Genomic DNA, 13123 nt, shown 5'->3' on the forward strand with positions numbered 1-13123 from the left:
TTGAGATTACAGTAAGGTGCTGCATCTTGTAAGCAAAAGAAGAGATTGGTACCGAACTACAAATGGTTAATGTCCATCAGAGGTTATCTGTTGTGTACTCTGTATCCTGATACCACTGCTTTCCAGCTGACTTGATGGCACTCGTGTCTGACGTAGCCACACATGATGGGCTTGGAGTCATTATAAATGTCAGGGGTCCATGCCGCCACATGCAGCTCATATCGTTGACCGAGAGTATGAGATCCTGTGCGCTGAGGCCCAATGAACATTAGTCATGGGACAAACGCGTTGAGGCGTTCTGATATTGCATTCAAGGATTTGATGATTATGACTCAGCTATGTTATCGAGGTAAGGAAGTTTCATTAACCTCTTCATGATTAGGAGATCAATGTGTGCCTGGGGGATGATTTGTAAGGCCATGTTCACACATTGCGGATTTGGCCGCGGATCCGCAGCGTTTTTTACGCTGCAGATCTGCAGCAGTTTTCCATGCGATTTACAGTACCATGTAAACCTATGGAAAACCAAATCCGCTGTGCACATGCTGCGGAAAAAAAACGTGCAGAAACAGCGTTGTATTTTCCGCAGCATGTCAATTCTTTGTGCGGATCTGCAGCGTTTCTGCACCCATTGACTTCCATTGTGTCAGGCCAATCCGCAGCGAAACCACAGGTTTAAAAAAGATCTGCGGTTTTTCTGCGGATTTGGGTGAGAGAAACGCTGCAGATTGGGAGGGGGGAGACTTTGTGGGTGTAGTGTGAGCGGAGACTGTGTGTGTCTGTGCGGGTGTTTGTGTGTGTCTGCGGGGCTGTGTGTGTCTGTGTGGGGGTCTGCGTGGCTGTGCGGGGATCGTGGGGCTGTGCGGCGATCGCAGAGGTCTGCGGGGATCGTGGGGCTGTGCGGCGATCGCGGAAATCGGCGGGGATCGCTGGGCTGTGCGGCAATCGCGGGGCTGTGCGTTGATCGCGGGGGTCTGCAGGGATTGCGGGGGTCTGCATGGATCGCGGGGCTGTGCGGGGGTCTGCAGCAATCGCGGAGGTCTGCGGGGATCGCTGAGCTGTGCGGTGATCATGGGGCTGTGCGGCAATCCCGGGGCTGTGTGGCGATCGTGGGGGTCTGCGGGGCTGTGTGTGTCTGTGCGGCGATCGTGGGGATGTGTGGGTCTGTATGTAAGCAGGCATCGTCCGATGGGACTACTTGTCCCATCCGGCTATGCCTGCTACAGGGACAGGTAGCCGGATGATGGGACAGTATAGTCCCTTCATCCGGCTACTGTGTTCAAGTGTACAAAAAAAAACAAATACACACATATAGACATACAGAACATACAACTTACAGAACATACAACATGCATTACATACATACAGAACATACAACATACTGTACATACAACATACAGAACATACAAAATACAGAGCATACAACAATACAGAACATACAACATACATTACATACAACATACATACAGTACATACAACATACAGTACATACAGAACATACATTCACAACATACAACATACAGAACATACAAAATACAGTACATACAACATTACATGCAACATACAGTACATACAACATACAGAACATACATACAACATACATTACATACAAAACATACAGAGCATACAACATACATTACATACAACATACAGAACATACAAAATACAGTACATACAACATACTGAACATACAACATACAGAACATACAAAACACAGTACATACTTTCAGAGCATACAACATACAGTACATACAACATACAGTACATACAACATGAGAGAATCGCCGCACAGCCCCACTATCCCCGCAGACCTCTGCAATCGCCGTACAGCCACACGATCGCCACACAGCCATGTAGACCCCCACACACAGACACATACAGCCCCGCAGACACACACAACTACCCACACACAGAGACACACAGTATCCGCTCACATTCCGCACACAAACTCCCCCCTCCCGATCTGCAGCGTGAATTTATTAGTGTGTTCTGTAATTGACCCTTACTAAGATGGCAGATTTTCTACTTTTGGAATTCATCTTGTTTTCTGTTGGGGCCTACTTAGCCCCTTTCCAACGTGGTCTGTAATAATACGTCCCTGCACCCTGGCACTTATGGAGGCGGAAACGGATTATTACATCATTTTTTTAATGCGACCAGGGTCACGGTGATCGCATTAAAGTTCCAATGCCATCTCACCTCAGGGAAGATGGCGTCATCATCCTGGGGTCGCCCCCTCCTGCAACTACGATGGCTGTGATTGGCTTTTCAGAATTGAACAGCCAATCCCAGCATTTCTCAGTGTTTCAGGCAATTAGATTGCCTAAAACACTGATGTCCCAGCCTGAGAGCAACGATCATAGGCTGGTGCCAGGCATAGCTTGAACCCACTCTGATTGGTGCGATCGACAATTACATTGATCTTACCAATCACAGGGCACAGAAACAGTGTGACCTCCCTGTGACTTGCCTAGGATCGGATCTCCCTGGTTGCTACTTTTTTTTTTCTTTTTAAAAAGTTTACATCAAGCACACTGTCTCACACACAACTGAATAAAGTACTGACAGAAACACCACATACATAAAAAAAATTAAAAGTCGTCCCGCTTGTCCCAAAAACGCTATTCAGTGAAGGAGTTATACACTTTCTTTGCATCTGACATTGACAGTGAGGGACAGGATCCCACCATTCTTTATTTTCATACTCTTTGTCCTCCTTGTCTTCCTCCTCAGATGCTGCTGAACTACCAAGAAGATACCCCAGGACAGAAGGTGAACCAGCACCCCCCCATTACTGACACCATATGGACCACGCCCCAAGAAAATTATGAGCCACTGATTGCTGATTTTGTGGCGCAATCAGGAATCAAGTTTGACACCGCCGGCCTCACAGAAAAAGACTTTTTCAAAGTATTTTTCTCTGAGGATTTTGTTAACCTCATGGTGGGAAAAACACAACATGAAGAGCAAACTCACCAAAACTTGTCAAATGACAAATGCACTCGCAGGGTGCAGCAGGCCCTTGATAATAAATGCTAAAGCAGCACAGGTGCAAGCTACTGATGAGAGCAACCACCCACTCACCCAAACATTAGAGGGGTTGGCTGCCTAGTAGAAAAAATGCACACAGGTAAGGCTTGCATAAGACACTATTCACACAGATAAATGTGATGCACAGTGTCTGGACATCCTATTGATCACACTCATAGTATTAGGCGGGCCGTCCAGCACTATATATATACATGCAACACACAAGGAACAAAATATAGGGGCCCTGCCGCACCCCGCAAAAAGATGCTAAAAAGTGGAAAAAAGATGAAAAATTAAATAATGTATATAATACATTATATGAAGTATTAGTTACAATTTTGGCCAAAATGGATAAGCCCACTACCCAACGTCAAGGGTCCTCATAAACTTGCGAGTCCTACTCTAATATCAAAAACAGCTAACATAGAAAAATTCAAAAAAACACAACATGAAGAGCAGACTCACCAAAACTTGTCAAATGACAAATGCACTCGCAGGGTGCAGCAGGCGCCCGATAATAAATGCTAAAGCAGCACAGGTGCAAGCTACTGATGAGAGCAACCACCCACTCGCCCAAACATTAGAGGGGTTGGCTGCCTAGTAGAAAAAATGCACATAGGCGAGTGCATTTGTCATTTGACAAGTTTTGGTGAGTTTGCTCTTCATGTTGTGTTTTTTTAACTTTTTTGAATTTTTCTATGTAAGGCTAGGTTCACATTGCGTTAGGGCAATCCGTTAAGCGCATAGCGGATTGCGCTAACGCAATGTTTATTTTTGGTCCACATTCGCCGTTCCCGCTTGCGCAGATCCCCAATCTGCGCTAGCGAGGAACGGACCTCGGACCCTGCAAGCAGCGTCCGAGGTCCGTCACAAAAGAACGGCACATCGCTAGCGCGTGCCGAAAATGGCATGCGCTAGCGATGCGCTACAGGCACAAATCACATTGCTGTCAATGGGTGCGCTAACGGACCCGTTGCACGGCGTTAATTGCGACATTTTCGCTGTGCAACGCAGTCCGTTAGCGTTAACCCATTAACGCAATGTGAACCTAGCCTTAGCTCTAACCTCATGGTTGGCCAAGCTAATTTGTACGTTTATCAATTTTTGGCACAAAACCCCGGTTCATCATTTTTTAACTGGACTCCTGTAGACACAGTTGAAATGATGAAGTTTTGGGGCTTGGTCCTTCACATGGGGATCCTGAAGAAGCCAGAACTTTGGCAATTTTGCTTTTTTGATGTTTTATACAACACTCCAGTGTTCCGAATGGTCATGTCCCGAACAAGTGGTGAGGCCATTCATAAATTCCTGCACTTTTTAGAATTATGCAACTTTTGAGTATTTTCTGTCATATAGATCCCTCCAAGTGACTTCAAATGTGATGTGGTCCCTAAAAAAGTGGTTTTGTAAATTTTGTTGGAAAAATGAGAAATCACTAGTCAATTTTAACCCTTATAACTTCGTAACAAAAAAAAATTGAGTTCCAAAATTGTGCTGATGTAAAGTATACATGTGGGAAACGTTATTTATTAACTATTTTGTATAACATAACTCTGATTTAAAAGCATGAAAATTCAAAAAATTGTGAAATCTCCAAATTTCATTTTTTTTTCACAAATAAGTGCAAGTCACATCAAAGAAATTTTACCACTTTCATGAAGTACAATGTGTCATGAAAAAACAATCTCAGAATCCGTTGAAGTGTTCCAGAGTTATTACCAGAATTGTTAAAATTGGTCATTAATGTGCAAACCACCTTCTGGTATCTCTCACTCATAGCTTGAGTACTGTATCCAGCAGTTAGTCTAGTTCCAGTCTCCAGCTCCTGAACCTTCTTACCCAGACTGTTCTCATTTATCTCCAGATTATTAGGCTGGGGTCACACTTGTGAGTGTGATGTGACAAACTCGTGCAAGTCTCTCGCATCAATACCCAGCACTGCCGCTGGAACTCAGGACCGGAGTGTGTGGCTGTATGTATTTCTATGCAGCCGCACACTCCAGTCCCGAGTGCCGGCGGCAGTGCCGGGTATTGATGCGAGAGACTCGCTTGAGTTTCTCGCATCACACTCGCAAGTGTGGCCACGGCCTTACGCTTGCTGTCTCCAAGAACATCTATTACTGCTTGCTGTTCCTGTTCCTGTTCGTGCTCCTTCGGCCACTGGTTTTCAACAATGTTACTTCAGTATCATAGGATACTCAAGCCGTGATGAAAGCTGCTGAGAGAGGAAAATTGGATGTTTGTGTAAATAAAATGAAGTGTCTGCTGTAAGATTGCGCTCACTAACAGGTAGGGGAACACTCGCTTGGCACTGGGATAAAATGCACACGGGTAGGGTTTTTCACTTAAACAGTCTATGTGGGTTTATTTTCTTACAGCATAAACCACCAAAACCAACAACAGATGGACAGTCTTTACATCAGGCTTCACATCATTAGTTTGCGACACTAAACACGCTGATCCTTATCTGACCAGTCGCCGTGGGTGACCGCACAGTTCATAGATAGTGATGAGTTAGTGTACTTGTTGCTTGGGTTTTCCTGAGCACGCTCAGGTGACCTCCGAGTATTTGTAAGGCTGGGTTCACACTGTGTTGTGTGAACCCGTTTAACGGACTACGTTACACCGCGGCATAGCATGGTGTAACGTAGTCCGTTAACGCCGCCATTACTTGCAATGGCGAACGCATCGCTAGCGCACGCCCACCATGGGCGTGCGCTAGCGATGTGCCGTCATTGAGTGATGGACCCGAGACGCGGGCTGCAGCGTTTCCGGGTCCGTCACTGCGAGCGCACTGCTAGCGCAGATGGAGCTAGCAGATGCTCCATCTGCGCTAGCGCAGTGCCAAAGTCGGCACTTGCGTTAGTGAAGTCCGTTTAATGGATTTGTTGAACGGACTGCACTAACGCAGTGTGAACCCACCCTTAGTGTTCGGAGATTAAGTTTTCATCGCTGCAGTGGAATGATTTACAGCTATTAGTCAGCTTGATTACATGTGGAGATTCCCTAGCAACCAGGCAACCCCCACATGCACTCAGGCTGGCTAATAGCTGTAAATCATTCAGCTGAAACAACAAAAACTAAATCTCCGAACATTAACAAATACCCGAGTAACGTGTATACTTGCTCATCACTATTCATAGAGTATCATAAGCACCAATAGTCTATGGTACCTTACGGGAGTTCCTGCTCCTCCTGCTGACTCCTTGTCAGTCCTCTACTGAGAAAGCTGCCTTACGGGGTTCACCAACTTGCCTGGCCGGCACACATCAGTCAGTCCAGAGCTACCGAGGGACAGTAGCTTCCCCAACATACCGTCCAGGTCCACAGTCTCTCAGGTGCTCCAGGAAGACTCCACTCACATTAGCTTCCAACACAGACTGTCCAGGACCACAGTCACTCTGTGCTCTTCAGGGATCTAGTCCTACTCCCAGGACCTCCCAACACAGGGACCTTCCACAGTGCGCTATTCAGGACATCCATCCCACCTGGGACCGTCCAACACCGGCATGTGGCCTGTCCGGGTGCTATTCAGGACGTTCGTCCAACACCCCAGGCCACCAGGTCCAAAGCCCCACCATGTGCTATTCAGGGAGATAGCACTCCCAACACATAGGCTCTCCAGGACCTTCAGTACATGAGCCATTCAGGTCCACACTCAAAAGACCATGTGACCAGACCTCAGTCACATTTTATGGTCATAACCACTCCCTTAGATGGGAGTGTGTGTGGCTAGTTCGACCCACCCATCTCTCATAATTAGCCCTGCCAGCCTCCCTTCATAATTATGCCAACAACTATACTTGTGGGACTACAGGTCCCTGAACAACAACATTGCTTTAAGATCAAAGCGCAGAGTAACTTCCTCTGCAACACACATACTGGCCATTCACAACAATGCCGGACTTTGTCTCACAATCATATTTATGTGTGCAACTGCCATGCACTCTCATGCCCTCAATACGCCTCCGTGCATATCCTGGAAAGACCATGTAGCGCTTCCTACCTGTAACGGGTCACTGCATCAAATATCCCCCCCTCTGTTCAAACTTGTGAGGTTGAACATTTGTCATAAACCAGGGATCTCGAGACCGGGTACCCAAGTCACCTTACCCTACCAATCGAGAGAGCCCTCAGTCCAGTTTGAGCATCCCTCATCATACCCTTGTTAAGGTTTTCCTGCCCCCAGCGGTCAACATGTACGTCTTGAGTTTTGGCCCTCAAGTCACCATCTGTCTGTGTCAACATTTTTTCAGTATGTTGCTTTACCCGACCTTTCTCTCGATGGCCACCACCCACGGTTGGTGTGGTCATAAGACCCACTTACAGTTGAGGCTACTGTCTGGTCAGAGTCTGACCCTTTGTCACTATATTTGAGACAAGGTCTCCCGCCTAGGGAGCTCAGCACTGAGCTAACTGAGGAGTCACTGCTTCTAACTCTTTTGTCAGGCCACCTTTGATTGTCTCTCTGTTGGCAATCTCTCCTATTGTCTTTGTTACCTAGAGAGTAGTCATTTATCTTCAGGCTGGGTACTTCCACCCCTTTGTTTGTCCACATTTCAGGTTTAAAGTGGCAGCCATCTTCTTTGCCTTTCCTGCAGCTGTTTATTAACTTGCAGTTTCTCAAGTCTCAGCTGCTTTACCTCTCTTAGGTATGCCATGCAATATTCCAGTAGCATGCGGATATTCTTAAGGCTCTCAGTTGACCCAACCACGAAGAGTGGTACCATCCCATCTTCACCCTCTACATGGGCTTTGTCATCAGCCGGAATCCTAACTCTCGCCACATCGGATTTACTCACGATTTCCTCCATCACTTTTCCAAGTCCCCCAATGACTTTCGCCACCAGATCTTTGGGTACTTGGACAACATCTTCCACCAAGCCCAGCCGACTTTGAGCTTTCCTTTCACGCTCCAAACGTCGAGCGGCTTCATTATTCCTCAATATGATCCTCTGTTTTGTACGGAGGCAGTATAGGTACATGTCACTCAGGACCGCCACCCACTTCACTGTGAATTCCCTAGTCAACAGTATGACCAATTGTTGAGTCTCAGGTGCCCAGTGCACACTACCCACCTCTATTGCCTTCCTAAAGGCCTCATGCACACACTTACTGGCACATGCTTCTCGCATGTCTTCAGGTACCTCCATTATGCTCTTAAGCGGGGTCTCACTCTTCAAGGACGGACAGCTCCTGCTTTGCCATGGACCTTTTCATCAAGACATCTGCCACAACCTGGTGACTCTTGTTCTGTTTTAATTCCAATTCTTCCGCTTTACCCTTTTCCAGACCCCTGGTCAAGATGGACATTAGCAGCTTCACCTCGTTATCACTCTGATACTGGCACAGTAAGTCTGCGACCACCACCTCTTTCTCTTGGAGAGGGCCTTTTAGTGCTTCTCTGAGCACTTCCATGTCTTCCTTCAGGGCCTTGGTCACAGTTTGCCACTTTGACAGGCAACCTCTGCCACCTCTTTCTCCAAGGCACCCACTCGGCACTCAGCAGCCTGTCTCCGAATCTCCTCTTGCTTCAACCGGGTTTCTACTGCCTCCTGGAACCTCCTTAACTTGCTACTCCCATCCTCTGGTTGTGTTGAGTTTTCATCACGCGAGAAGGCATCTGCTTCAGGCCCCACACCTCTGCACCCTTGGACTCAGCACTGTCACCTTCAGCCCTCTCTTGGGTCTCGGCGGTGACATCCTTAGCTTTGTCCCGTTTCTCTGGGACTTTAAAGACTTTACACACTCCAGGTCCTCAGCATCAGGTTTTCTGAAGTCTTCATCATCTTCCGTGAAATCTTCACAAGGTGCAACTGGTTCAGCCCCTTTGCCTCTTTTACGTCTCCAATAACGGAAGACTTGCCACTAGTACCTGAGTCAGCCTTAATGCACTCTTTTCCACTGGTGTCATCATCTGAATGGGAGTCACCTCCACCCAATCGGTCATTCTGGAACCAGCAGTCAGGTCATATTTTCTGGTATGGCTGCCCCCACCATTCTCACTTCACCTTGTGGAGCGCTATAGTTCCAGTGTCAGTGTTTCTGTCAGCACAACATCGTACTCGGCTCTAGCGGTTGCTATTGGCAACATGTCACAGTTACCCCTGGAGTCTGTGTCACACCCCCCAACATGGTGAACCCTCCAGTTTTTTTTCTAACCGGGTGTCAGCTCCACACGTTTTATCTACCACATCACTAACAGTCATATTGTGGCACACGTCAGGTGATATCATGTCTGTAAGTTGGGACCATCCACCATTTTCCTTGGTCACGCCTAACTTAGGACTGTCAACTATAAGGGGTGCAGTCTCCACATTCTTACCACCTATACATATTACCTCTACAGACACATTTCCTTTTACCCACCAGTCCCACAGGGCTTCCAAGTCCTGCCCTATTACCATAGTGTACAGTAAGTCCAGAGCTACCCCCACTTCATGGTACGTGGACCTCTCAGTCACATCAATGTAAAGGCAGGCTGTCAAACTTACCCCTACCTGTAACAGGGGTCACTGCATCACACTGCTTACCAACATCTATGCAGGTATGCAAATGCTAAAAACAAAATACACGGCATTTGAAACTCAGACAACTCATAACGTTCAAGTTTTTGGACATGCTACATACGATCTAAAGAATATTGTGTAAGATCTAAGCAATAAGATTGCACTGCAATCTGAGCAGATCCTTCAATAACAAAATCAACATATTGGTCTGTCCCCTCCACGGTCCACCACCCCTTCCACTCCCATCTTTTCAGATTTGTTGGAGATCATGACAAATTCTGTGGATTCATCCACCCATACAGATTGTACTTTGGTGCACACCCTGCTCACTTCCATACTGACAGATCAAAAGTATTGTGTATCATTATTCTACAGACACATAAAGCTTTAGCCTGGGCCAGCTCCCTTATTGAAACACATAATGAATGACTTAGTGATCTGGAGGCCTTCCTAGCCGCCATGAGCCAGGTATTTGATGACCCTAATCATTGTCCAACAGCTTCAGCTACTATGATCGGTAAGCGCTCTTTTGCAGAGTATGTCACAGAATTCAGACAGTGGGTTATTGATACTGAATGGAATAATGCTGTAAAATTATCTTTTAAGACCAAGTTCTACAGCGCACTCAAAGATGAACGAGCTGGACTAATGCTCCCACAAATTTTGATGACGTCATTCACCATTGTATTTGTATAGACACCCGATTATTAGAAGATTGGAAAAGTGAAATTCAAACTGGTTCAGCAACAATAACCATTATCTACCAGCTTCAACCGCCAGTCCCAGAGACTTTGAGATAAAGAGTCCTCATACTGTATATCTGAAGTAGAATCCATACAGATTGAAAGCCTGTTAAAACGGTAAAGTGCTGAAAGAAAAAAAACAGAGACTTTGGCAAAATCAGTGTTTTTATTGTGGCTCTACGCCCGGGTGGCGAGCATTTATATTGGTATATGGTCTCCATCCTGGTATGTGCTGCTCCATCCTGCGTCCCCGTCCTGTCATGTGCTGCACCCATCCTGTGCCCCCATCCTGTCATGTGCTGCTCCATCCTGCGTCCCCATCCTGTCATGTGCTGCTTCATCCTGCGTCCCCATCCTGTCATGTGCTGCTCCCATCCTGCACCCCCATTCTGTCATGTGCTGCACCCATCCTGTCATGTGCTGCACCCATCCTGCGCCCCCATCCTGTCATGTGCTGCTCCCATCCTGCGCCCCCGTTCTGTCATGTGCTGCTCCCATCCTGCGCCCCCGTTCTGTCATGTGCTGCTCCCATCCTGCGCCCCCATCCTGTCATGTGCTGCACCCATCCTGCGTTCCCATCCTGTCATGTGCTGCACCCATCCTGCGTCCCCATCCTGTCATGTGCTGCTCCCATCCTGCGCCTCCATTCTGACATGTGCTGCTCCCATCCTGCGTCCCCATCCTGTCCTGTGCTGCTCCCATCCTGCGTCCCGTCCCCATCCTGTCATGTGCTGCTCCCATCCTGCGCCTCCTGACATGTGCTGCTCCCATCCTGCGCTACCGTTCTTTAATTTGCTGCCCCCATCCATATGCCCCATACGCTACTCCATAAAGGTTTATGGCCCCCATAAGATGCTCCACAGTATATGTCCCCGTACGCTGTTCCATAAAGGTTTATGGCCCCCATAAGATGCTCCATTATGGTTTATGGCCCCCATAAGATGCTCCATTGTATATGCCCCCGTACACTGCTCCATTATGGTTTATGGCCCCATAAGATGCTCCATAGTGGATGCCCCCGTACACTGCTCCATTATGGTTTATGGCCCCATAAGAAGCTCCATTGTATATGCCCCCGTACACTGCTCCATTACGGTTTATGGCCCCATAAGATGCTCCATTGTATATGCCCCCGTACACTGTTACATTATGGTTTATGGCCCCCATAAGATGCTCCATTGTATATGCCCCCATACACTGCTCCATTATGGTTTATGGCCCCATAAGATGCTCCATGGTATTATATGCCCCCGTACACTGCTCCATTATGGTTGATGGCCCCATAAGATGCTCCAGTGTGTATGCCCCCGTACACTGCTCCATTATGGTTTATGGCCCCCATAAGATGCTCCATAGTGTATGCCCCCGTACACTGCTCCATTATGGTTTATGGCCCCATAAGAAGCTCCATTGTATATGCCCCCGTACACTGCTACATTATGGTTTATGGCCCCATAAGATGCTCCATGGTATATGCCCCCGTACACTGCTCCATTATGGTTTATGGCCCCCATAAGATGCTCCATAGTGTATGCCCCCGTACACTGCGCCATTATGGTTGATGGCCCCCATAAGACGCTCCAGTGTGTATGCCCCCGTACACTGCTCCATTATGGTTTATGGGCCCCATAAGATGCTCCATAGTGTATGCCCCTGTACACTGCTCCATTATGGTATATGCCCCCGTACACTGCTCCATTATGGTTTATGGCCCCATAAGATGCTCCATGGTATATGCCCCCGTACACTGCTCCATTATGGTTTATGGCCCCCATAAGATGCTCCATTGTATATGCCCCCGTACACTGCTCCATTATGGTTTATGGCCCCATAAGATGCTCCATGGTATATGCCCCCGTACACTGCTCCATTATGGTTTATGGCCCCATAAGATGCTCCATGGTATATGCCCCCGTACACTGCTCCATTATGGTTTATGGCCCCATAAGATGCTCTATAGTGTATGCCCTGTATGCTGCTGCAATATATGAAAAAAAAAATACCATACTCACCTATGGTCGCTGGGCGCCGAGTGCTGGGGGGCCTGAGCAGGCCGGGACACCGGCGCACTGTGGGGGTCAGGTGCCGGTATCGCCGCTAGTTCAGGCCCCCCAGCACTTGCTATATTCACCTGGCCCCGTTCCACCGCTGCGCGCCGCCATCTTCCGGGTCCTCTGGCTGTGACTGGTCAGAGGGCGGCGCGCATTAAGCGCGTCATCGCGCCCTCTGAACTGAACGTCACAGGCAGAGGACCCGGAAGATGGCGGCGCGCAGTGGTGGAACGGGGCCAGGTGAATATAGCCAATACAGGTCCTTCTCAAAAAATTAGCATATAGTGTTAAATTTCATTATTTACCATAATGTAATGATTACAATTAAACTTTCATATATTATAGATTCATTATCCACCAACTGAAATTTGTCAGGTCTTTTATTGTTTTAATACTGATGATTTTGGCATACAACTCCTGATAACCCAAAAAACCTGTCTCAATAAATTAGCATATTTCACCCATCCAATCAAATAAAAGTGTTTTTTAATAACAAACAAAAAAACCATCAAATAATAATGTTCAGTTATGCACTCAATACTTGGTCGGGAATCCTTTGGCAGAAATGACTGCTTCAATGCGGCGTGGCATGGAGGCAATCATCCTGTGACACTGCTGAGATGTTATGGAGGCCCAGGATGCTTCAATAGCGGCCTTAAGCTCATCCAGAGTGTTGGGTCTTGCGTCTCTCAACTTTCTCTTCACAATATCCCACAGATTCTCTATGGGGTTCAGGTCAGGAGAGTTGGCAGGCCAATTGAGCACAGTAATACCATGGTCAGTAAACCAT

This window comes from Ranitomeya imitator, chromosome 4, assembly GCF_032444005.1.
Source record: "Ranitomeya imitator isolate aRanImi1 chromosome 4, aRanImi1.pri, whole genome shotgun sequence".
In the NCBI taxonomy this organism is placed as follows: domain Eukaryota; kingdom Metazoa; phylum Chordata; class Amphibia; order Anura; family Dendrobatidae; genus Ranitomeya; species Ranitomeya imitator.